Here is a 27395-nt window from a genome sequence, read left to right as displayed (position 1 = left end):
TGTTTTGACTTCCTTCCACTATTCTTGTCCATGCAGACATTGTGCGTACATGCATCCATCTTATTAGGAAGACTGACTTCTTGATTTTCTTACTTATATCACATCATTAAAATTCTTCATAAGTGTTACTGTAATGGCTACATATTTTGATATATAGCTGCAACATCATTAAAGTATACTGAGCTCCTTTTTTGAACTTTTTATTATGAAAAATCTCAAACAGATACAAAAATACAGAGAACATATGATGAACTTAACATATTGTCACTCTTGTTTCGTTTTTACACCTTCTCCCCCTCCCACTCCCACAAGGTTTTTTCAAAGCAAATCATCCCAGATATTATTATCATTTCATCCATACAGTCCCAGGTTTTTTTCCTAAATTAAAAAGCCCTGACTCTTTGTGGAAATCAAATTCAAGCTGTGTTCCTGCCTTCCAGAGTTGACTTTAAAACAGTGTCTTCTACTCCATACATACTAACTCACCATTTCTATGGAAAGCTATTTATTACTGACAGTTACTATGAATCCTTACAAGGGGCTCAAATATCCAATTAGCCAACTAATGTTTACTACTCATACACAGCACATAATGGGAAATAATGGGAGAAATGCAAAGAAAATATTTAACAGAGGAAAGGGGTTGTTGGTCTTTTTGCCAGAGTTGGGTCTAACATTTAGGTCTTTCATATTAATGTCAAAATGTCCAACTTCCAATTAGTCAATTCCTGAAAAGGTGATCAAAGCTTTACTGGTTTCGCTTCTCAATTTGCACATGATTTGGCTTCATAAAAATATCTGCTCAACAGAATGAAGGGGAAAAAAACCCCACATGATCATCTCAACTGATGTGGAAACAAATATCTGACAAAATTCAAAACCCTAACCTGATAAAAACACTAAAGGAAACTAGGAATAGAAAGAAACACAACATAATAAAGGCCACATATGACAAACCCAGAGAAAATATCCTCAACAGTGAAAAACTGAAAGCTTTTCCTCTAAGATCAGGAGCAAGACAAGGGTGCCTGATCTCACCACTGCTATTCAACAGAGTATTAGAAGTCCTAGCCAGAGAAATTAGGCAAGAAAAAGAAATAGGAGGCACCCAGGTTGAAAAGGAAGAAGTAAAGTCATCTCTGTTTGCAGAGGACATGATCTTCTACGTAGAAAACCCTAAAGATCCCACAAAGAACTGTCAGAACAAATAAATGAACTCAGCAAAGTTTCAGGACACGAAATGAACACATGAAAATCAGTTGGTTCTATACACAGACGATGAACAATCTGAAAAGGAAATTAAGAAAAGTGCTTCCATTTATAATAGCATCAAAAAGAATAAAATACTCAGAAATAAATTCTACCAAGGAGATGAAAGACTTGTACACTGAAAACTATAAAATGTTGCTGAAAGAAATTGAAGATACCAAAAAAAGGAAAAATATCTCATGCTCACAGACTTAAAGACTTATTGTTATGATTTCCCCAAAGCACTGTACAGATTCAATGCAATCTCTATCAAACTCCCTGATCCCACAGTGTCCTGCTGTTCTATGAAACTGTGGTGGGGACAGGCGGAAGTAGTACCAGGGCATTTATATGGAAATAAAGAGGGAGCAAAGAAGGAAAAGCGGGAAAATGTAAGAAGCAAGGAGAGTCAAAATAGTAAGGACTGGTTAAGAGTGACCAACTATGGGGTGCCTGCGTAGCTCAGTCATTAAGTGTCTGCCTTCAGCTCAGGTCATGATCCCAGGATCCTGGGATCGAGCCCCGCATTGGGCTCCCTGCTCAGTGGGAAGTCTGCTTCTCCCTCTCCCACTCCCCCTGTTTGTGTTTCCTCTTTCGTTGTGTCTCTGTCAAATAAATAAAATCTTTAAGGAAAAAAAATAAAAGAGTGACCAACTATTACCCTGGGTACCAACTTTAAGGCTGCCACTGAACTAGAAAGTCCAAGTGCAAGAGCTTTCTACTGCTTGAATTTGGAGTTAACCACAACAATTGCAATGAACTATCAAGTTTATAGTGTATCATCTGAGTTACCTCATTTAATCCCAAGGAATCTTTAGTATTCACATTTTGGGACTAAGAACATATAATAAGTAAGTATATTAACTGGCTCAAAGTAGCAAAGCAGAGACACCAACCTGTGTGCTCATGTTGACTGTATATCTAGCAAGGACAGGCACTTTTGCACCCTGGGACCCAGTGAGGGATGCGACTGACACGTTCCCTGCCTCTTGCAGGTGCTGACCCAGTGAAGGGGAGAGTCCTGAGCTGTCCTCAGAGGGGCTTCATGGAGGCCAGAAAACCCAAAGGACATGCATCTCCCACTGAACTGACTCTGCCTGTCAAGCAGCCCCTGTACAGAAACATGCCTGAGCCCAGAGGCCAAAGAGGCCCCAGGAGACCATCCACTTGGTTTGCCAGAGCATCTTAGTTTAGGGACAAAGGGCTTGCAGCTGTCATTATATATCTATTATCACTTTTGAGAAGGCATGATTGTGCAGGTCTACGGGAGAGAGTGCGTGCACAAGCTCCATGGGTTGGGGTAGAGAAGGGTGCTGCACCCCTCCGAGTGCGGAGCAGACCCAGACGCTCACCCCTGCTTCTGCCTGGTGTGAGTGACGTGGCTGTGATGAAGTCGTCTAGGGCAGCAGGTTCAGGTGCAGGTGGGAGGGGGAGGCCCAAGAGAACGGCCCAGTCCTCACCATGCCGTAAGGCGCGCCCTGGTGGGGCCAGATGCAGAAAGCACCGCCAGATGCCAAGGCTGCCAATGGAGTCACACATGGAGCCAAAAGTCACCCCACGGATGAAGGGATCACAAGGAAATCAGGCTCACCTTACACGGGCAGTTGTAAAATCTCATATTTTCTGTCCTGAACATCTTCATACCAGTAAGAGTGCAATATGGTGCAGAGGAAAAGGGCAAAGCCTGGGACATCGGGCAGTCCTGGGGCTGAAGCCTCATCCCACCACACACCAGGGCTGAGCCTCAGTTTCCTCATATACAAAATGGGGATAATGATACTTTAATTAAAAGGACTGGGAGCACAGCACACGCAAGCACTTGCTGAGAACAGCTGTCAGTGTCCACAGCCCGTTCCTCACCGCGTGCTAATGTGTGTCTCTGCATAAACAGAAACAGGAGCACACACAACCAGCACCTCCTGGGGACAGGCGAGTTGAGTCTATCTCACGAAGACAGTCTCCTTGTGCAAGTGGCTCACTTTAGAGCCAACATTACCAGTCAAAGATCAAGACATCTGGATTCCCAGAGGATGCCTGTGCTTCCCAATGCCTTGCAGCCTGAAGGGCCTTGTCCAGCAAGGTGAATCAAACCACTGCCAGGTCACTGGTAAGAACACACTCCCGGCCACAGAGGAATGTCTGCCCTCTGAGACTGGAGTGTGCATATGGAGGACAACCCTCTTCACTCAGACACCCCAGAGGCTAATATTCCACAGCTGCTACCGTAGAATGTCTTCTCTACTGGGCCCAAGGACTTGCCCTTCTAACCACATGTTCCCCCACTCCCAGCAAAATTCAAGGACAAGCCAGAAGAAAGAAAACCATAATGATAAAGGCAATGTGGCAAACACCCTATAACTCCCAGCACCCCTTTGGCTTGAACTCAAAAGTTCACATCAGGCCACCCCAATGTCCCCTCCACCAGCTTTCTGCCCTCTAGCACCACCCCCAATCCCTGTTGTTCTGACAGCTCAAGTCCAAGGAAGGGAAAACTTATTCTTCAAATCTAGACCAGAGGGGCCTCTTCGGGGATTCTCACTGACTTAAAAGGGGACTGAACCTCCAGCCCCTTCTGTAGTTCACAGCACTCATCAGTGTGATCTGGGTACCTACAGAATCCAAGGGAGTCCTGTGTCTAATGAAGGCTTCCTGGGGGGCTGCCCCACCCCCTCTCTCTGAACCCTAACTGTAACCACAGGCTTCTTCCTAGCTTATGGCAGAATTTCATCATTAGTTGCAGCTTATATTGAAAAATTAGATAAAACTTCATTCACATGAAGAATGAGAACAGATTTTAATATAGTATTTTAAAGGTTCTAACCCATACCTACACAAGGCAAAGAAAAATATCTGTAACCTGACTGCATAACCTGAGCACATAATTACGTACGAAAACCTTAGTGTTCATCCCTACAGACCTGCCAATTCCACAACACCCTCCAAGCCATGTTCAGATCCCTGTGGTATTCTTTCTCTGCCCTTGTACCTTTTTTCACAATGCCCACCAATGCTGTCAACAAGACTTGTTTATAAGATGACTGCCTAACATTCCCCTCCTTTCCAAGACAGCGAGCTTGGTAGGGTGAGCTCTGCACCAGTTATGTCCCTTGCTCTCCTACCAGCACCTAGGACAGTGCCTGGAGCAAGGAACTGAACACAACACAGGAACAAGACAGCCGACAAAATGAGAGAGGCTTCTACAGATGACTGATAGAGATACCAAGAGAATTAGAAGCAGTAAATCATCCAGTTTCAGAAACGGGTCTACTTTTACAATCTGCTTTAAGACTGGGGAAATCCTCCAGGAAACTGATACCTGACTTTGTAAAAAGTAAATAATCCTTATCATGACCCTTCTCAATGGAAATTGAAGGAGAACTGAAGGAAACGATATTTTCTTTACAAAGCAACATGATTAAAAACAGAGGTAAATTTGGCCCAAGTGATGGTATTTCAGTGAGGCCAAATCTCTGTGTGCTTCTCCTATGCTTTTTCCAGTGCCTGTGGCTACTTGGTACCGTCACCAGTCCTGGAGAAAGCTGACTCTACCTTTGCCTGTGTGGCTATATCTGAGATTCTCAGGGTGAGTGATGACAATTACAACTAAGTAACTTTTAAGAAAGTTAAAAGCTGATGATCACAGATCCACAAATGCAGTTTATGCTGTTTAAAAGCAAATCAAGGGCACCTGGGTGGATCAGTTGGTTAAGTGTCTACCTTCAGCTCAGGTCATGGTCTTGGGGTCCTGGGATCAAGCCCCACGTTGGGCTTTCTGATCAATGGGGTGTCTGCTTCTCCCTCTCACTCTTCCTCTGTGCTCTCCCTCTCAAATAAAGAAATAAAATCTTTAAAAAGATAAAACCAAACCAAAATGAATCTGAATACCAATGTTCATATGCCAAATCATCTGAAAATCCTAGAACCATTCCAAAAAGACTGCAGTCTTTTGCTTTTTAATGTCCTGCAAATGGGAGAACACACAGAGAGAATTCAGAGTCTTGGAGCTAGTGTTTCTTCCTGGATGATGCAAAAACTGACAAATATAAAATTCAACAACAGCTGAAGATTTCAATATCCTACTCTCAAAAACTGATAGAACTAAGCAGAATATCAATAAGGATATAAAAGATTTGAAGAACAACACTAACCAACTAGACCTAATAGAAATCTATAGAACACTCCACCCAACAGAATGAACAGTCTTCTCAAGTGCACATGAGAGATTCTACAGGATAGACCACAACCAGGCTGCAAAACAAGCCCAGATAGATTTAAAAGGCTTGAAATTACAGAAAGTATGTTTTCTGACAACCATGGAACGAAATTAGAAATAAATAAGAGAAGGAGATTTGGGAAAGTCACAAATATGTGGAAATTAAATAATACACTCCCAATAACCAATGAAATGGCTATATTAATGTCCAAAAAAACCCCAGATTTTAAGAGAAAACTGTTACCAGAGATAGAGTCTCTGTAACGATAAATTTGGTAAATGCATCAGGAAGATAGAAGAGTTATAAACAGGTTTGTACCTAAAACCACAGCCTCAGTATACATGAAGCAAAAATTGATAAAACGGAGAGAGACAATTCAATAATAATTGTGGCAACTTCAATAATTGGGGACCTCACTTTCAAAAATGGATAGAACAAATAGGCAGAAACTCAACAATGATGTAAAGGACTTGAGCAAGTGTATAAATCAATTACAATATATTTATACATATATCACTCCATTCAACAACAAAATACATAGTTGCCTTACCTGCATATAGAGCATTACCCATGATACCATATGGTAGGCCATAAAACAAAACTCAATAAATTTAAAGTGAATTAATTCAAATAAAACATGTTCTTCAACCACAATAGAAGTTAGAAATCAAAAGTAGAAAGAATTTGGGGAAATTTACAAACATGCAGAAATTATGTGATGCATTGCTAAATAACCAATCAGGTCAAAGAAGAAATAACAAGCAATATTATAACATACTTTGAGATGAATAAAAACAAAAACACAAGACACCAAGACTAGTGAGACACAACTACACTCCCTAAAGGAATTTATACCTATAAACACCTACCTAAAAAAGATCTTAAACCAATATCATAACTTACCACCATATGAAATTAGAAAAAGAAGAACTAAACTGAAAGAAAACAGAAGAAAGAACATAATAAGTATTAGAGCAAAAATTAATGGAATATAGAATAGGAAAACATTTTGAAAATCAATGAAACAAAAGTTGATTCTTTAAAAAAAAAAAAAAGACCAATGAAGTTGATAGACCTTCAGTTAAATTTAATAAAAAGAGAGAAGATTCAAATTACTAAAACCAAAAATGAAAGAGCATCACTACTGATCTTATAGAAATAAGAAGGATAATAAAGGAATATTATGAATAGTTATATTCCCAAAAAAAGATAACTTGGATAAAATGGACAAATTCCTAGAAAGATCAAAACCACTGAATTTGAATCAATAAATAGAAAATCTGACTACACTTACAGTAACAAAAGGGACTGAATTAGTCACTTAAAATTTCCCACAAAGAAAAGCACAGGCCCAGATATCTTTACTGTTGCATTCTATCAAACACTTATGGAAGAATTAATAGCAAACTTTCCCTTTCCAAACTGTTCCCCAAAAAAACAACTCATTCTATGAGGCCAGTATTATCCTGAAAGCCAAACCAGACAAAGACATCACAATAGAGGAAAACTATAGACCAATGTCACTTATGAATAGAAACACAAAAATTGTCAAGACAATACTAGCTAATCAAACCCAGTGAATATAAAAGTGGGATTAATGCAAGCAATGTGGGTTGGTTCAATATATGAAAATCAATTAATTTAATGGCTGATTCTTGGCACAGAGACAGCCTACAGAAATTGAAAAAATAAAAATAAAAACAAACCCTAGCAAATCCTGAAGAAGGGGGAGAATCTGATTTCCAGAGTTAACCACGTTATTAGATTCAAATGTCCAGTTTTGAATCTATCCCTAAAAATAGAACCAAAGCAGATCTACAGGACGAAGACTTTAAAACAAGTGTCTTAAAGATGCTCAAAGAACTAAAGAAAGATGTGGAGAAAGTCAATAAAGCAATGTATGAACAAAATGGAAAAGTCAATAATGGAGAAAACCTAAAAAGAAACAAAAATAAATTTTCTGGAGCTGAGAAGAACAATAACTGAAATGAGTCACTAGGATTCAAAGGCAGATTTCAGGAGGCAAAATAAAGAATCAGAAAACTTGAAGACAGGTCAATGGAAATTACTGAGTCTGAGGAACAGAAAGAGAAAGGATTGAAATAAAGTGAACAAAGCATAAGGGCACCACCATGTAGACAAACCTATGCATTTTGGGAGTCCCAGAAGGAGAAAAGAGAGAGAGAAAGAAACAGAGAATATCTGAAGAAACAGCAACTCCAAAGCTCCCAAATTTGATGACAGACATGGACATAAACATCCAAGGAGTCAATGAACTCCAAACAGGATGAACTCAAAATACCCACACTGGGATCCATTATAATCAGACTGTTGAAGGCCGAAGACAAAAAGAATCATGGAAGCAGCGAGAGAGAAGCAAGTCATCACATACAAGAGATTCTCAATAAAGCAGATTTCTCTCAGAAAGTCTAGAAGGCAGAAGGTAGTGGGCTGATAAAGTCAATGTGCTAAAAGGAAAAAATGTCAACCAAGAACCTTATATGTGGCAAAACTGCCCTTCAAAAGAGAAAGATAAATGAAGATCTCTCCAAATAAACAAAACCTGAGTTCATTACCACTAGACCTGCCCTGAAAGAAATACTTGTTCAAGGGAGTCCTGCAGGTTGGACAAAAAGCACTACACAGTAATTTGAAGCCCTATGAAGAAATATCTTAGTAAAGGTAAACACATGGGCACATGGGTTTATAACTCCACTTTTTGTTTTCTACATGATTTAAGGGACAAATATTTTTTTTTTGGCAGATATAGGTGTTTGGTTTTTTTTTAATGATTGATCTATGTAATTGCTGAGGCCACTATGTACCGACAAAAGAGGGGGAGCTTTAGTTCTTGACCTCTTCCTCCTTGGACAGAGTCATGATAATTTCCTCTTTCCTGGCCTGGAGCCACTCTTCAAGGCACTCATGTGCTTTCTTACTTATACCGCAGGCCTCAGCCTGGTCAGCCAGAAGCATCTTGTGAGCCTCGTCTGACTGCAGCTTATGGATGTAGTCCATGAGAATCTGCTTGTTTTTCAACATCTTACCTTCACTTTGAAGTACAGGCTGTGATATGCGTGGTGGTCAACCTTCCTAGATTCATAGTATCTTCTATGCAGCCATCACAGAATTCTCATCCTCCTCATCCAGGCAACCTTCTTGGTCATCTGAGTGCTGGCAGGAGTCTTTCATTCCCCCATGCCCACATGCCTGTCCTTCTGGCGGGGCCAAAGTGCTTTTCTGCCATGGAGTCCAGGAATGGAGAGTCACAGGCTCCCAGATGATCAGCCCGTCTTTGGTCAACTTCTGGATCTGCTGATGGGAGTTGGCACTGGCAATTACATTGGTCTCATTGAGATCCAACCAGACCTTCTTTCTGCCATAATGGAGGACACCGGAGGCAAGCCTCTTCCAAAGCCTGAGCGTACATAGGGCAGTGGCCACGGTGGTGGAAAGAATGAACTCCAGTCTAATACATTTATTATTATTTCTATTTTTTTGAAGACAATTAATCTACTTCTTTACTTAAATTCTTTTTAAGTAGGCTTCCACACCCAGTATGGGGCTTGAACTCACAACCCTGAGAGCAAAAGTTGCATGCTCTACTGACTGAGTCAGCCACGTGCCTCAATGTTTTTTTGGTTTTGTTTTTTTAAGATTTTATTTATTTGAGAGAGAAAGAGACAGCATGCACACAAGCAGAGGGAGAGGCAGAGGGAGAGAGAAAGGGAAAAGTAAACCTCCATGGAGCAGGGATCCTGATGTGGGGCTCAATCCCAGGTCCCTGGGATCATGACCTAAGCTTAAGGCAGACACTTAACCGACTGAGCCACGCAGGTGCCCCACACTAATATGTTTTTAAAAAAGCAATTAGTAGTCTAAGATCTTGTAGTGTTGTAGCTTTGGTTTGTAATTCTTTATTTTGTTTTCTGCATTATATAAGAGACTGCTGTATTTTTTTTATTGAGACTGTTGTATTTTTAAAAATTATTAGTTTATATTTCTGTACACACAATACATAAAGATGTTATTCTGTGACATCAACAACCAAAACATATGGAGACAGACACGTAAGGGGAATGGGGTTTTGTGTGTTACTGAAGTTAAGATGGTATAAATCCAAAGTAAAGTGTTATAACTTTAGGATGTTAAATGTTATTCCCATGGGAACCACAAAGAATATAGCTATGGAATATGTACAAAAGGAAAGGAGAAAGGAACTGAAATGTTTCACTACCAAAAAATCAACTAAACACAAAAGAATACAGTTATGCATGAAATTAGTGATAAAAAATCTGTAAGATATAGAAAAAAATAGCAAAATGACAGAAGAAAGTTTTTCCTTGTCATCCTTAAAAGGAAGGCAATTCTGCAATATGTTATAACATGGATGAACCTTGAGGACATTTTGCTAAGTGAGAAAAGCCAATCACAAGAAGACAAATGCTGTATGATTCCACTAGTCAGAAGAGTCAAAATCATAGAGACAGAAAGCGGAGTGGTGGTTTCTAGGGGCTGGGGAAAGCTATAATGGGGAGTGACTGTTTAATGGGAACAGACTTCCTGTTTTGCAAGATGGAAAGCATTCGGGAGATGGATGGTGGGGATGGTTGCATGACAATATGAGTGTACTTAACCCCACTGAACTGCACACTTAAAAATGGTTAAGACGATAAATTTGCTGTTGTGTGTACTTTATAACAAAAAAAGAGAAAGAAAAAGAGTGCACACAGAAACTTGTTCACCAACGTTCACAGCATCATTATTTATAATAACCAAAAAGTAAAAATAAGCCAAATGTTCATCAATTGATGAACAAATAAAAAATGTGGTATATACATATAATGGAATATTATTCAGCCATAGAAAGGAATGAAGTGCTGATTCATGCTACAGTATGGATCAACCTTGAACACTATGCTGGTGAAAGAAGCCGACACAAAAGACCACAACCTCTGTGAAATATCCGGAATAGGCAAATCCCTAGAGATGGAAAGTACATTAGTGTTTGCCTAGGGCTGGGGAGTGGGGTGCTGGAGGAAGAGAAGTGGAGCGGGAAGTGACTGCTAATGGGCATGACGTTTCTTTTGGATGAGATGAGTATGTTCTAAAATTAGATTATGTTCATAGTTGCACAACTCTATAAATATTCTAAAGCCTGTTGACAGCACACTTTAAACAGGTGAAGTTTATGGTACATAAATTATATGTCAACAAAGCTCCTGGATAAAAAAAAAAAAAGTGTTACCAGAAAAAAAAAAGGGTGAGATAAATAGCTTTTTGGAACAGAATATGTGATACAATTTGTCTCCAGCAACCCCACACTAAAACAAATACTGAAGGAAGAAGGATATGATCTCAGATGGAAGCTTGGAGATGTGTGTAGGAACCAAGAGCAATATACATGTGGATAAATCTGAGTATAGACAAGAGAGGTGGGCAGTCTGGATTTCAGCCAGAGGCCCTGTGCACAGACGGCACAAATGTGTGCCCTGGCCCTGCTCTCTCTTCACACAACGTTCCATTTCTTTCCAGCCCAGAGCCTTTGCAGATGCTGTTCCCCCTGCTTGAACATGCTCTTCCCTGCCCTCACACCCTACTATTTTCTTATTAACTCCTACTTATCCTCAATTCTGTTTCCTCGAGAAGACTGATGTGCCCCTGCAGGATGACCCAGGACCTCCCACAACGCACCTCCTGTTCGCAGCACTTGCCAATTTTAATCATTATCTGTGTTTGCATGACTCTCTGATCCAGTTCTGCTCTATAGATTTAAGCCTGCTTACATTCCCTATACATTTAATCAATTTTTCCTTTTCTCGGGGAAAAAGACGAAAATAAACTGTGACTTAACTATTGTTCTCTAGTGAGTCACACCAGGATCTGCCTGTACCTTTTTTAGAAAAATAAGTTTCACGTTACTGAGGCAAATGGAATGTGTAATGCTCGCAAAGTTCCTGTGAGAAATCTCTCTTCAAAAACTGTGGCAGCTCAGTGATTCATGATAGATATTATTATCCTCCAGCGCAGAGGACCTGACCACTGCACCCACCCCAGAGTGACAGGGGTGTCAAGGCTGGACTCATCACAGCCATTTCTCTGACACCTAGATGTGTGTGTGAAAAACCTTTTCTATCTACCTGTCAGAAAGGACGGGAGGCGGGTAGGAGAGAAAGGGATAGATCCACTTTGACATTTGGGAAAAAAGAAAGCCAAGAAGTTTTATGAGCAAAGGGCTGAAACCAGAGAACTCAGATACTGAGTCACAGTGCTATGAGTGGAGCAGGAGGGGAGAGGAAAGGAACACGCTGGGTGGTCAGTTTTTGAAGTTTCCAGCATCCTGCAATTGTTTATCTTATGAAACACTAAAATTCAGCTTGGCCTAGAGAAGCAAGTCATCCCATATCAAAACTTGAAGACTAACTCCTTGAGGATAAAGAATGTGCACCAGCAGGGTCCTGCCATATAGCAGGTGCTCAATAAATACTGTTGAACGGATGGACTGACTGAATGAACGAATGAACGAACCAGAGCCACTTATAACACTTGCTAGACAAAAGAATCACCTCCTGATAAAAATGAGACAGCATCAAGTACCCAGTCAACTCCCAAGGCCACCTAACACTCCACTTCACTAAACTATGTCACACTCCTTCAGTCTGAGCTCTGCTTGTCCATGGTCTTCCTCACTTGGGCACAATGATGCAGAGCTGAAGGTCAGTGGCCTTCAGGAGTGAAGGAATATGGACGCAGAGGACGTCCCTGCTCCAGATGCCTTGTCCTCATCCTCGGGCTTCCCTTTGGCTATGGGTTGGGCAGGAACAGCGAGGAATTCTGGAAAGAATGAGGCATTGGGCCACATTTCACTGGGCTGTTTCTTTGCAAAGAAACGACGAGTTTCATTCAAACAAACTCCGTCACCCACAAGCTAAACAGCACAGTTTATAAGTCTATAAACAAGTATCTCGTCTTAGATAACCTATGCCATTTTCTGAAATTTATGTAACAGTTTGTTTCATTGTATTCTGAATCCTCGAAAATGGGCAAACTGAAAAGCTACTTAGCTGGGAATGCATATGGTGCTGTGTACATATGGAGACACGCACACATGAGCCTGTGCTCACACACGAAGCCTAAGCCTCCATGACTCATCCTCAATAAAACTTCAGTCTCAAATTGTGTGCAGGACAGCTCTCACGGGAGGAACCTGTTCTTACACATCCAGAAGTGGATGTCTGCTTATGAGATTTGAAGAACACTAGTTTAGACATTCTCGGGTTATTATAGTGAAAAGAATTCTATTAGAGACTTCTACAAAACTATCATTTCAAAAATAGGTAAGCAGAAGAACCTCAAACTTTGTAACCTTCGTGTGGATATCATATTTGCACAATTCTTAGGAAAACAGAATATAAATTCACTTTAATGCTGGGGGTGTCTTGCCAAGATGCTGTGTAACTTAGAAGCTTTCCATTTTGGAGGGAGAGCTGCCCCTTGTGTAGGTGGCTACACACACATCTGACAAATGGGATACTGGAACCCAGGGCACAGGGAAGCTTTCCCAGGGCTGGGTCATGTTTAACTTCATCAGCTTGCTGAGATAATAAACTCACCGTTTTTTTAAAAAAAGATTGTATTTATTTGAGAGAAACAGAGAAAGAGAGAGACAGAGGGAGAGAGAGAGAACGCCCACGAGGTGCAGGAGCAGCAGAGGACAAGCAGACTCCCCGCTGAGCAGGGAGCCCGGTGTGGGGCTCGATCCCAGGACCCAGAGATCATGACCCGAGCGATGTCAGACACGTAACTCACTGAGCCACCCAGGCGCCCCAATAAACTCCCTCCTTCAGTGGACATATACCAAAAATAATGACATGAGGAAGTTCTTCCAGCTTAATTTATCTAGGATGTTACATGAGTGATTGGCATTTCTGCAGCATGGCAGATGCAGAGCTGAGATTTTTTTGTGTGTTTGGTAGGAAGTCATGCTCCAAGGGCTATTAATAAGGAGACATAACACCACCCCTCATCTGGCCTACTCAAAATAGGCAGGCTCAGACACTGAGGTTGAATAATTATCAGTAAAAAGGTTTTATGAAACGAGAACAACGATGAGGACTTCCATGCATAGGGCTTTACACAGCACAAAGGCCTGGGTTCACAAGGAATCCTAAACTGCTGGGCTACTGTCCCTTGGTAGCAAAAGAAGAGAGTGTGGCTCAGTGGGGTGGACCATCTGCCCCCAAGTCCCTGAGCGTCCGCCACATTGTCAAGATGTGCGCTGCCGAAGGGGCACCATCTACATTCCAAGACCGTCCAACCAGCCCAAGTGATGTGACAATCGCCTGGACCGACAGATGCTGCCGTACTGAGAAATCTCCATCCGGTAGACAAGACATACGCCTCGCTTATCCTGAGCAAATGAAGCTCAGTCAGGCCAGTGCTCTGCTTGCTCTGTGATGCACTGAGAGCCACACAGCTTCAGAAATGTGGCCAGTGGCAGCAGGGCAGCCCCACAGCCCAGTCTGTCCGCTGAGACCAGCCCCCTGCTGCTGAGTCTCGAAGGACAGGAATAATTCTAGCGGTCTTTCCCTCTGGCCTCTGCTATCTTCCCACCACCCAAAGCGTATAGACGGTGCCATGTGGATCCAAGTTTCAGGTGTGACACAGGAAGAGTAAAATGCTGTTTTCCGGACCCTCTACTCCTCTCCCTTCCTTTCATTCCCCCCTCCACTTCCCCTCCCTGCTCCCCTCTCTCGGTGTATGCATGTGCCACAGAGAAAAACAGTCCACACAATCCGAGGAGATAAATTAATGTCTGTAATGAAGGAGGTCATCAACATACTAGAAAACATGAAAACAGATGCTGAAGGTCTGTCCTTTTACCCTGGGAGAATGGCACTTGTGGCACCCCTGACCACACCCTGCAATCTCTCTGTGCTCTGGCCTGAGGCACTGCTAAAAGGAAGCCACCCTCTGGCTGCTGAGTAAGCCTCCCGCACTTTCATCCTGCTGGAAGCCAGCTGCAGGCAGAGGAGAGGGGCCTCGCCTGTCCCATCCCCACATCCCGTGGTGGTTGAGGGCCCTTGGGATGCCACTGGGTGCTGATCCAGAGCCATCTTCCCTGTCTCCCCAAGCAGCCACCCTGGGCCGGGCCACACCCCCACCTCCCCAGCCAGGAGGCAGTGGGTCTCTGCCAACCGCAGCCACTGCTGAGGCCCTGCGAACCCCCGGGCAGGTGTGAAACACACGGCAGCAAAAGCTAAGAAACATTTGCACCTGCTTCTTTCTCTCCAAGCTGGGAAGGCCTGACATGGCAGGAAGCTGGTCTGGAGCTGGCTCCTGCCTCCCTCTAAGTGGAGTCACTGCTAAATTGCTGAGGATGAAAAATCACAAACTGGGGCTTTGTTTCACTGGGCTCACCAGAGAGGCAGGCAGAGGGCAATGACGGGCTAAGGCTGTGTTTTCCATCTGGATAGGGGCTGGTCCCAGGAAGAAATGAGATCCAATGCCGAAAAAACCCCAAGCGGATTCTGAGTCTAACCTAGCCAAGTCCTATGCCTCCTTCTCGTTCCAGCACCAGGAACACTCGGCACGGCCTGCCCTCCTTCAAGTGTGCCCGCTACGTGCGGAGTGAGGGGCCACTGCTGGGGACACATTCGTCTCTGCCAAGGGACATGTGCTCCTTAACTTTGGCTTTCTTATTCTTTTTCTTTAAAGACCCATCATGTTATCCCAGGTCCGTGACAGGTTTTGTGGTCTGTATTCCTGGGACCTTCCAAATGCTTGTGATAGTGGGGCACCTGTTCATCCACTCCCCGCGGCAGCGACAGGATTCCCAGCACCCCCTGCTAGAGACCACACCTGGCAGGTGCACAGACCATACGACTGGAGAAAGCACCAACTGCATCCTGCTTGGCGAGGCTCCCCAGCCTCTCCCAGCACAATGCCACCCTCCCTGGTGATGTCTTCTCTGATATCTGCAGCTGAGCCACTTAGGAGTGATAGACCCTGCAGCCCAGCTTCGCAAAGCCACCTGCCTCAAGTTCGTCCAGCATCTAAGGGCTGCTTAACCAGGACAGTCAGCAGTTTCCAGGCAACGTCTGGAGGGTTGCAGAAGGCTCTAGATGACAACTGTGATTTTGTATTATCACTGAAACCAAGGAGCAAGCGGGCAGCAGGGGGTGGAGGTGACTTCTGAAGATGGTTCTAAGAAAGTCCTAGCTTGCTTTTCTGTTTTTCAAAGTGCATCTAAATAAGTTCTAGTCAGATGGTTCATAATTTAAACAATAAACATGAGCCGTGTATGTGATGGTGAGAAAAGAAAGCAGTCAGTTTAGAGAACTTGGGAAACAATCACCAAGAGCTTTGAAGGTTTTTATATATACTTGCCTTTGTGCGCTTTAGAGGCTGAAGGCCCCCTGCCTTGATGCCGACAGGAGGAGTCAGCTGCTAAGGGTTCAGCCTTCTTCCGGAAGAGGGACAACAGGCTGACAGGATCCCATAGGCGGTTCAGGGCCCATGTGATAGAGTGAACTACTGAAGGGTCAGGGACGGCTCAAGGCTGATGTCTCTGACGTCCCAGCTAGCGGCACTCCCCCAGAGGCACGAGCTGGTCAAACCCAGCATGACACCCAGCAGCAACCCACTCCTGCTCGAGGCCGGCCTCCACCAGCCACACGGAGCTGAGCCCACGCCGCTGCCACCTGCTACGGCCTGCCCTAACTCAGGGTCACGGTGTTGGATGTCCCAGGGACCAAGAGGTACACTGAGGGGCAGGAGAGGAAGATGCACTCCAGGCGCTCGCACAGGCACCTCTGTACCACCTCCCAGTGTGTGCTCCATGGCATGGTGTGGACATCTTAAACCTCTGCTCAATTTCAAGAAAAATCTTCAGGAATTTCCTTTCTTTGATGCTCTCTTTGCCCTTCTTTGCAGTGCCCAAGCCATACAACCCTTGGGACATGGGAGAACCAAACCAAAAGGCCAATAACACCCCCGGTGCACTGCTATTACAACGGAGTCTATAAACCCCAACAGAAAATCTTTTATGCAAGGAAATCAAAGGGATTTGTATCAGGGCCCTGGACTCATTTTATTCAGAGGGAAGAGAATAAAGCAGGTCCCAGGTCCCAGATGGCTTATACCTTCTTTCATTGAATGCTCACAAACCTTTCTGAATGAAACAGCACATCTCATCTCCTTTTTGCAGGTGAGAAACAGGATCGGAGACGTTAAGCAGCCAGTCCAAGGTCATTAAACCAGAAAGTGGAAAATCTGACCCTCAGATCAAAGCCTGTACCTCACCCAAGTGTGAGCTCTTCCCCCTGAGAGCAACCGCCTCTTAAGTGCAGGCCAAGAGTTCGAGTGCTGGTCACGCTACCTCCTCTCTGGGCTGACAACCTGGCAACGCGCATCCACAGCCCTAGCAGCTTTTCTGACCCGCTAACTGCACTTCTGGGCATCTGCCGTGCAGAGCTCATCAGATACCCTGGGAGCAGGGCACAGCAGCAGCCGGGGATGTTCCAAAGACTCATCAGCCGGAGACTGGTTACGGTGCTGGGACGCTGCCATATGAGGGAATGCTAGGTAGTCCCCCCAAATCGCGGTACATGAAAATACTGACTGACATGGAGAATGCCCACAGTACGCTGCAGCGGGCGAAAAGTGGCCGAGAGCAGGGCTTCCACGTGCAGCTCTGCGGACCCGCCGTCTGAAGGCCTCCTAGCACGGATTCTGCTTGAGGCAGTCTGCGGTGCGCCGGCGAGGCTTGTACTTCCACCACGTCCCCGGGTGATGCCAGCAATGCTGTCCATGGACCCTCCTCGGACGAGCACTGTGCTATCAAATTGTGTGTGCAGCAAAACCCATTATTTTTTCAAGTCTCTGCGTGCGTAAGAGGAATACAGGCAGGACCACAAAGGCATGTGACCTGCAGTTATTTCTGGGTCACGTAATTGTATGTATTTTAAGCTTTCCTTTTGTGCTTTTCTAGGTTTTGCAATTTTTCTGATGGAACCTGTATTTTGTTCATAACTAGGAGAAGCTCCAATAGTTTCTTCTGAAGACAAGGCAGGAGGCTGTAAGGAGACCCAGACTCGGGGCCTTCCCTCCCTGAGGCTGGGTCTCTGGATGTGGCAGCCCATGGAGGAGGGGCAGGGGCTGGGGCAGCTCATGGGTGCAAGTGCCTGCCCGGGGCTGGGCACACCACGGGATCTCAGCCACTAGAACCCTGAGCTCATTTGTGACAGGCCGTTTCTGTCCTTCCCAAGGTACTCTCACACTTGTTCCCTGCGTCTCCTCGCCATTTCTGTGTCCGAGCTGGAGGAGAACTACCACTGTGGAGCCTGCGGAGCGCCGCACGGCAAGGAAGGCAAGGCTCTCGGCCCAGGCTGCCAGGCGCGTCCACGTGGGCGGCAGGGAGCTTGTCATGGGACCACTGCCTCTCACGTTCCTCTGGCAGGCCCCTCCCATGGGGACGACCACACTGTGCTCTGCCCTCCCCTCCGAACAGCCCTGGAACAGGGATGCAGAACTGGGGCCCCTGAGGGCCTGCCAGGAAGCCGGCTGGGGAAGACCCCACGTGACCTATGCCACTCAGCCTCTCTGTGCCTCTGGAGCTGCCCTCATGCCCTCTTGGGATGTTAGAGACTTCACAGTGTGCTTTTCCTCAAGTACGATTTTGAACATTCGGGCTGTTTAAACATCGGTAGAAAAGATGGGTTCACGGTCAATAAATTCTTTGCAGCCACAGAGGCAGTCAAACCAAACAATTAAGGACCCCAAAGCTCAACAGAGCATTTAAATTACTTAGAGTAGCTGTTTACAAGGGTCAGAAATGAGTTCAGTAACTCCAAGATCGCCCCTTGCTGTGTGCTGTCCAGAGGTAGCCTTTACGAAGTGTTGTGACGTTTGTGTCTGTTACTTGCTTACTATCCCAAAGTGACATTATAAAGAACCCAAGAGCCATCAATTACACTGATTTTAACCAAAACCAAAACCAAAACCCCAAAAACAACACCGCTCCAGAAAGCGTAGCTGTAGGTCATGTTGCCACACTGGCAGTTTTTTCACAGTTGCTTCCGGTTGAACACAACTCTGTGGGAACTGCAAAATGACACCCGAGGGCAGGACCCTCACTGAGAATCAGGAGGCATTCTGCACAGGCTGCTGGCTGAAGTCCCTCTGCCTCGGGCCACGTGGGGCTGGTCACCCTCTGCATGTCCTGGCCCATCCTCCCAACTCCCAGGGATGCAAAGTCCCTCTGCTCTGCTGAGGAAGGTCCCTGCTCTCTCTGACAGAGGGAAGAGGGGAAAGCCCCAGTCAAGAGGGACAACGCAGCAAAGAACGGAGTGAGCCCAGGAGAGTGAGCTGCTACCCACTCATGCTGTCAGATGGAAGGCCCTGGGCCAACCTCACTTAAGGACACTGTGGCCTAAGAATTAACACACAGACATAGATGATTCAACGTGGGGCAGGAAGAATCGCCAGGAGCACTGCACTGTAAAGGATTAGAAGAATGGGCTTTGGCTGTGCTGATGGAAGGAAAGAGGTGCAAGTATCTTCATTTATAAAAAATGTTTTAAAGTAGACATAGCAGGAACCAGGTAGCCAAGGAAATGACCCATTTGCCCCTGGTAGGCTTGCACTTTGGAGAGCCAGTTAGGTAGTGGCTGCAGCCGCCAAGGATTTGCCCTCAGGGGCAAGCATGGCACCTTCTGTCACCACACAAATGTGGCCTGCTGGCCTGTTCACTTGCCTCCAGATCAGTTCTCAGATTTTCCATCAGCCAGCTTGATCCTGGGTTAAGCCGCGAGCCCCAAAACTAGCTTCCTGTTTTTGAGAGCGAAAGCCAGAATGCTCCAGGGATCTCTCTGAATTGGAGAACATTCAGGATTGGAGTTAGATGCGAAGATTTGAGGAAAGTAAAATTACTGAAAACAAATTCTAGTTCTGGACTTGTTTGCCTTTGTTTTTTTGAATTGTGTAAGGATATGGCTAATCTTATTTTAATGCCTTTATTGGTCTAAAATAGCCTTGTTAGCTTAGCTATTAAAACAGTATTGACTTAGTTTTTAACTTAAAAAACAGCTGATTTAGACAACCAGTACAAATGCACTGCACAGCATAAATCTGTTAAATTACTTTTCACAGTTTTCCCATCCTGTTACAAGCTGCTGACGTTCCTTACTGAACACGGCGTTGGCCCTGACACTGAGCTCAGGAAGGGCCAGGCTACGTGGGATGCGGCTTTGTGTCCCCAGCACCGAAGGCTGTGTCAGAGTCCAATGCATGGTTACTGACTTACATGAATGTCTTGGAAGCCTCATTTTTAAAGTGATCATGAACCACAGTTTCTGTTTTTTGAACTACTTCGTTTTTATCATCACAAGGAGAGAGAAGGGGGAACGGCAACACGAGCCACACTCGTGGCCACTCTACCACCGCTTGCCCTTAGCACACGTCAATAATCGAGCACAGCATCATTCTCAGAACTGCTCCCCACAGAGGACTCTGGGAAGCTACTGCCAGTTGCTTGGGGCAGCCGCACCGCTGGCAGGAATGGCGGTACATGTACAGAACGCTTTGAGCCTTGGCTCAACCGCTAACTAGCTACTAACTGGTTGAATGACTTGGAATGAATCATTTCCCTCTCTGGGCCTCAGTCTCCATTATGACAGGAGTGGTTTAGACTCATATCTGCTCTCGAAGAGACCATTAAATTACTTCTGAAAAATAAGGTCTGTAAAATTGGCACAAATTTCTTTTTCTGTGAAGATGTGTTAGTCAGCCAACACATAAAACCCGTTCGAGCTGAGGACAACGTATAGTGAAAATACATTTTGTTTTCTTTTTCTTAAAACATTTTATTTATTCATCAGAGAGAGAGTGCATGAGAAAGAGGGAAGGGCAGAGGCAGAGGGAGAAGCAGGCTCCCCACTGAGCAAGGAGCCTGATGCAGGACTCGATCCCAGGACCCTGGAATCATGACCTGAGCTGAAGACACTTTACTGACCGAGCCACCCAGATGCCCCAAAAATACATTTCCTACATCGAGTTCTCAAAGTACTGCTTGTTTGTGATCCAGAAATGGAAGGAGGGTGGTAAAGCCACCCTCCTGTGGAGACGTGGCACACCTGCAAGGAATTCCTCCTCTTCACCTCCCCCACTCGTAACTTCCACCACCACCTGGGGCCCTGGGAAATCTCTGTGCTTGTCGGGCACCCCGCATCCTTCCTGGGAGCCCCTGGCCAATCACCACATTCTTTCTTACACATCTCTGCTCCTGGACCTTGTGCTTCCTGAGGGCAGAGACGAGCTCTTTTCATCTCTGTAGCCTTCACGCCTACACACAGTAAGTGCTTGGTAAATGTGTTCTGAATGAGGGAAACTTACCACTGATGCACCTAAAATCCAAGGGCAGCATGTGTCAGGTAACAAATCCATAATCACTTATAATAAGGTCTTTCACTTTGTTAACTTTCTTTGGAGTGTCTAAGAAAAATATTCTCAAATAGTTGATTTTATTTCAGCCATTTGGTAAGATTCTCTGACAAAGTGCTCCTGTGTGATTCAGATGTGGGGGCTGGCTGGGTTTGACATAAATATCTTCCTATGCTGTAATCTAGAGACATCACGCTTGGCGAATAAGGACATGGAGCAATGTGAATGTACATTTGGCTGGTTACGTGAAGATATCTAATATCCCAAGTTATTCCAGCCTCTCAGTATTTTGAAAACCTTTAAAAAGCAGCAAAATCCCCATTTTCTGAACTATTTCCATGGGATCTGGGTGTAGTACAAAGAGGCCCCACAACATTTAGCAATTAATGACTTTTGCAGTCTCATGGGTCATAGCTGGCTGCACTCAGAGGAATTCACGACTGTGAATTCTTAGAGGACAATATCAGTAAATCTGATTATTTCTGTATATCCCTAGGTGCCAAGTGTGCAGCAGGTGCTTAATAAAGGCACAGTGATGAACACAGTGCAACATACAAACCATGTACTCCTCTTGTTGGCCAGGGTCATTTGCAGACACAGGATGAAACACAGTGCTTGAGTCATGATGGGAGAACGGCATGTATTCTTTACTTGGCTGATGCTCAGGAAAGTGACCACAGAAAGGCAGGTGTGCTCACCTGGCAAGACTTTGTGAACAAGTGAGAACACTGCGGATTTCTCAAATTCCACCTTCTAGGGAGCCAAAACCTGATGATGATGGCAGCTTACCATGTGCCAAGAATTGCTGTAAACATTTCATTTACATTTACTCTTTACATGTTGGCTGAATTGAGTACTACCAGTGTCTCATCCATGCCAGGCAACTCTGAGTCGTTAATCAAGGAGTCACCAGGGGGCAGTGGGCAAAAGCAGGAAGCAGGAGCACAGGCACTGGGCAGAGGTGGAGTCCCAAGGTCTCTGCCCCCGTAAGCCCACAGACCACGGGGCTGCTGTTCCTGAGTACGTTTGCTGGGTGCCTGCCCCTAAGGCAGTAACAGGATTTCCAGTTCTCTGGCAGATCAGGTGGCTGCACAGCTAGGAGGCTTGCTCTGTCTCATCTAGTTTCCTCCCAAGGGCAAGGGTGTTGCAGCGAGAGGAGACCCAGAATGCCAGATAGTCACACTGGACTCCAAGGGAGGACAGAGGCGCTGGGGAGCCCCCTCCCCAGAGCTCTCTCTGGGAGCTGCATCAACCAACCCTGTGGCCAAATCTGACACCCCCACTGCCCTGCAAGGGAGGGACCCACCTGCCCCCACTGACTGTCCCTGGGGACCAGCAGCCTCAGCATCATCACCTGGGAGCTGGTGAGTGGTGCAGACTCTCAGGCTCCTCCCAGACCTATGGACTCAATCCCCACTGGAGCAAAGCCCCCCAGGAGATTCCTCTGCACGTCACCGCATGAGAACCACTGCTTTAGAGCAGTTGTTCCTGACCCTGGCTGCACATCAGAATCACCTGGGGGGCTCTTAAACTCCTGATACTCAGGTCATGCCCCAGCCCAACTGCTGGCAGTGGCACCCAGGTGTCAGTCTTTTCTCAGTGATTTCAAAGGTAGCCAGGGTAGAGAACCACTGTTCCGGAGGTGTGTCAAGACCTCTGAGTGCGGCCCTCACATCATTAGGTGAGCCTGCAGGTGAGATGCACAACCCATGTGTAAGGACGTGATGCTCACCCACAAGTCTGGTCCCTGCACCATCCAGGCAGTGCAAGTGTCTGTGGCCTCCAGTGCATCTTGACCTGTGAACTCATGGTGGGAGCTGGGCACACAGCTGGTTGGGGGAAGAGGGCTCTTCACATTGATCCAGTCTCCTTCCGAGATGCCTCTTACCATACAGGCTTAGGGCAGCCCAGAAAGATCTACCCCCTACTCGTGGCTAGGCTGCACTCAGAAGGGCTGGAAAACCGGACTTCTGGAGGAAGGGACAGAATGCTTTCTAGCCCGCAGGAGAGGGCCAGGGAACAGTAGGGGTGATGCATCTAAAGGACAAACCGGGGGTGGAGTGGGGAGCACATGGCTCTGCATCCAGGGCTACAGCCTCCACTAACAAAAGTTTTCCTTTAAATCACTGAAGTTCAAACAAAGGAAAACTGAGGACTGCAGCCTCCAGGAACAGAAACCCATGCAGCAGGGGAAGGTTAAGACCATTCAGGCTGCATGCTACTTTAATTGGTTGGCAGAGACAGCAACTCCATTCCCCGGCACTACTGAACAGGGAATGTGCAGCAGGGCTGGAAACCCTGTGCACTCATGGACTTAGTAAGAACCTGCCATGATCTGACTCTCAATCCACAGCGTGGCCAAGACAGGAGCCACAGCAATGGCCCAGGTCAAGGCAGTTCCAGTCCCTGGCAAGAGTGGCTGCTGCAGGGACAGGCACACGACTTATTTTAGGCCAAAGAGAGAGTCAGAGCTTTTATGGAACTGTTGGAGATATTTCTTTTCTGTTGGGTCTGGGAGGATGTGAGTCTAGAGAGGAAAGCAGCACCAAGACGTGAAGAGAGGAAAGCAAATGCACCTGGGCACTCTGTTTCGAGTCCTGGATCCAGCTGCTCCTAAAGCCAGCTATCCATGATGTTCCACTTACATGAGCCACAAAGTCTGTCTCTCTGGTTTTTTAAACGTCAGACAAGCCTTTGCAAGCCCTATGTACAAAAGAAAGAGTCCCAACTAATTGTCTGAACACAAAGGGGCTGGGTAAGTGGTGTCCAACTATTTAAACCCTCTGAAATCGCAGACAAGCTTTGTTTGGCTCTACTTTGAGATCTCCAGGACAAGGGGGTTTGGTAAACTTTCTGGACGGCCGCGCCCAGGACAGGCTGGGACACATGATAGAGCAGGTGTCCGTGAGTGAAGACGGTGTTCGCTGTCGATTTGCATGATCCCTCTGTGTCAGAGTCACCAACGAACAGCTCAGTCACCAGCAGAATACGCAAACTCTAAGCTCTGTGCCATTCCCAACCATGCCCGTGGTGTCATGAGGGCCTCACCACTTCCATCTGGTGGAAAACAATCTGCTAAAGGATGAAGGGCCAGGGCCTGCCAGTGATACCAACTCAGGCGGACGGAGGTAGTGGCAGCCAGATTCTTGGGTGGAAAGAGCCACGAGGGGTGTTTAGGAAAGCGAGGCTTACTGTGGGTGGTGGCATCCTGAGCCCCAGTAGGAGCAGGGCAGTAGAATAACTCCCGTGCCTCAGGGGTGGCCTGGGGTAAAGCAGGTCACCAAACTCAAAGGGACTACGACGAGGGAAGCCTCAATGTCAACCCACAGTGACTGGCACAGGAGACGGAGGACAGAGGTCTTGGTGGGTCAGGGCACCAAGCACAAGCAGCATTTCTCCCATCCAGATACCAAGCACCACAGGCCACCTCCCAGAACACAGGAGCTACTCTCTGGGTGCTGAGGGCTGGAAGAGACCCCACACTGGCTGAGATTAAGATTGGTGGCCATGTACCCCTGGGAGCTCAGAAAAGAAAAGAACCGAGCTGTAGGAAAACCAAGCTGTTTCTTGGGCACCTACCCTCGTGGCCTAAGACCTGCACCTTGGGAGCCCAGCACAGGGCAGAAGCGATCGCACCTTGCTCCCAGTGATCCCATACCACTTTGGGGAGAATGCGTTGGTACGAAGCTAATACAATGTGCAAGTTGCACAAAGAACCAGAAGTGATACAATTCTACATCGAAATAGAGGGGAGCACTTGTCGTGATGAGCACCGGGTGATTACGGAAGTGGCGAATCACTATACTGTGCACCTGAAACTAATATTACACTGTGTGCTAACTGGAACTTACCTAAACACTTAAAAACACACGAAGAAACGGGGAAACAGCCGGGCCTGAGTAGAAGAGAAAGAGCACCAAGTTGCTGTCTGCACTGAGGTCCTGGCTGTCACTTTCCAGCCTGGCCTCAGTTTCCCACTTCTCACAAAACCTGTCACACAGGCTGCTGTGGAGGACAGAATGAGGTGATGTAATGCATAAGGGAAGGATGGAGCTAATGGGAGGGATCATCGCTCACTGTTATTTTTGGCATGTCTCAGAATGCAGCACATGGGCGCCCACCCACACCACCTCCACACAAGGCCTGCTCTGGCTGTCCCGTCCCTAACTCGCTGGGATGTGGAAATAGTGCCGCCCACAGGAGGTGCTCTGTGGCTGGGGAGCGGCCTGGCACACCCACAGGGGCAGGAGCCGCCTGGAGACACAGGCCAGCAGGGGGCGTGAGGGGACACATGGGTGAGAAGCCAGTGCCAGGCAGCAAACTCAGCCTGCCGCTGCCTGCCAGGGACTGAGCTGCACTGAGGAAGGTGAGTGTGGATCAGCAGCGAACTCCCTGCCCAGGCCAGACGACTGAGAGGCCCACAGAGCTCCCAGAGCTAGGAGTGGGGCTCAGCGCAGACAGACAGGACATGGCAGTGGCCAGCTGGAGCCACGGACCCATCACAACCTCATGTGCCGGCCCTAAGCAAAGAAAGAAACCTGCAGGGGCTGGAAGCAGGTGGAAAGGGATGTAAGGTGGGGGCGGGAGTTGACCAGAATGCCACCCTCTCCCACAATGACTGACAGCCAGCTTGTCTTGCCACACCACCAGGACATCCCCGCCTCATCCCTGCCAGCCAGCTCCACTTCAGTGGGGAGCGAGAAGCAGGGATGATGCTCTGCTCCCCCCTACCTGTAGGCACCTGAAAAATGAGAGAGTGAACTAGGCTTTCCAGAGTGGTGCCCTGACCTCAAATCCAAGAAACAAGACACCACAGGGTTGGCTTCCCCTCACAAGGAGGGGAGTGAGAGGGCGCCTGGCACAGAAAGGCACGAGTGTGTGGGGAGGGGGTCCATGTCTGTGTCCATTAGGCATCTGTACCACAGGACCATCGGAAGGAAGCTGAAGCCTGAGGACAGGGGATGCACTTCACGGAGACGATTCCGTCAAGACGGTGACTGAAATCCACTGCTGGACAGTGAATTCAGTGACTGAATTCTCCAGCAAGTGCAGGAAAGTGCTCAGGGAACATGGCATCTGACCTCCAGACTTGGATATCATCCCCCCTGCACACCAGGGCTGATTTAAAGGCCTCTCCTTCACTGCTAAACCACCATGTTGGTGAGAAAAACAAATGCATTTTTTTCATTATGCTAAAACACACAGCAGCTGCGTTTTTAGTTTCTCAGCAAGAATAAAAGCCAAAGTGATGCTATTGGAAGAATATTTACAGTTCAGAATAAAATAATTATTATAAGAATATGATTGACAGAATGTGATAAGAGTTAAAAAAATTAACTCAGTAAAGCTGCTTCAGGAAGAACTGAAAATGCAGATGAAGATATGGCCTTTAGAAGCTCAGAATTTCAGAGGTGGTAAACACTGGAGTCTTCACTTGGCAACTAACCATTTTTCAAGCAATGAAACTGAAGCTGAGAGGTTCTATACCATAACTTGCCCCAGGACTCAGTAAATTAGTGACAAAACTGAGTTCTCTTAGCTAAGCAAACATGATGCCAAGTATTCAATGTGATTCGAAATACATTTATTTATTTATTTATTTATTTATTTATTTAAATTTTATTTATTTATTTGAGAGAGAGCATGAGCAGGGGTAGGGGCACAGGGAAAAGCAGACTCCCTGCTGAGCAAGGAGCCCAATGTGGGACTTGATCCCAGGACCCTGGGATCATGTGAGCCAAAGGCAGACACTTAACTGACTGAGCCACCCTCAAAATACTTTTAATAATAAAACCATAAGCAGGTGATATCAAAAAAATGGTGGAATAAGGACCTTAAAAAAATCTCTCCTCCATAAAAGCAATGAGAAAACTGGGGAAAAAGTTAGAATCAACTTTGTCACAGCTCTGGAAATTAACCAAAGGCTTGCATTGGTTAAACTGATCAATTTAAAAGATTAAAATTAACCAATGGAGCATTATTCAAGAGACATGGCTGAATCTTGGTATGAAGTGAGCTTTGTAGCATTTTAACTGGCCTTATTCCATTCCCCTGTTCTCTAGCTCCATGGTAGGCTTGAAAGCCAACAGCTTCACAATTACTCAGTAAATCAGCAGTCTGGCAGCCACCAGAGGGGGAAGAACCAAGCTGGAACTTCTTCAAAGCTCCATTCCCAGAGAACTGTCATTTTACCTCTCTGATGTTTCCCTGGAAAACCCTAATCTGACCTGAGTCAGAGCTCCCTCAGTCAGTGTGAAAAGCCTTTTCCCTCACCTGAGGTATCTGTAGTAAACAATTAAAGGCAAATATTTACATTAAATGAAAATGGGTTAAATTCTTCAAATAAAAGACAGAGACTGACAGGATGCATTTTTAAATGAACCAAATATATGCTGTCTATAAGAGACACACTTTAAATTCAAAGATACAAATAAGCTGAAAGTGAAAGGAGGGAAAAAAGATATACCATACAAACAATAACTGAAACACAGC

The 27395-nt window shown here is 45.9% G+C and overlaps 1 protein-coding gene across 1 annotated transcript in view; it reads right to left on the bottom strand.

The window, feature by feature from the left end:
- The window catches only part of CRACDL (CRACD like), a 126628-nt gene that overhangs the window by 52997 nt on the left and 46236 nt on the right, over positions 1–27395 (bottom strand).

The sequence above is a fragment of the Ailuropoda melanoleuca genome, chromosome 4 (assembly GCF_002007445.2).
Source record: "Ailuropoda melanoleuca isolate Jingjing chromosome 4, ASM200744v2, whole genome shotgun sequence".
In the NCBI taxonomy this organism is placed as follows: Eukaryota; Metazoa; Chordata; class Mammalia; order Carnivora; family Ursidae; genus Ailuropoda; species Ailuropoda melanoleuca.
Note: the sequence above shows the minus strand (reverse complement) of the source record. Positions and strands in the feature narration are given on the sequence as shown.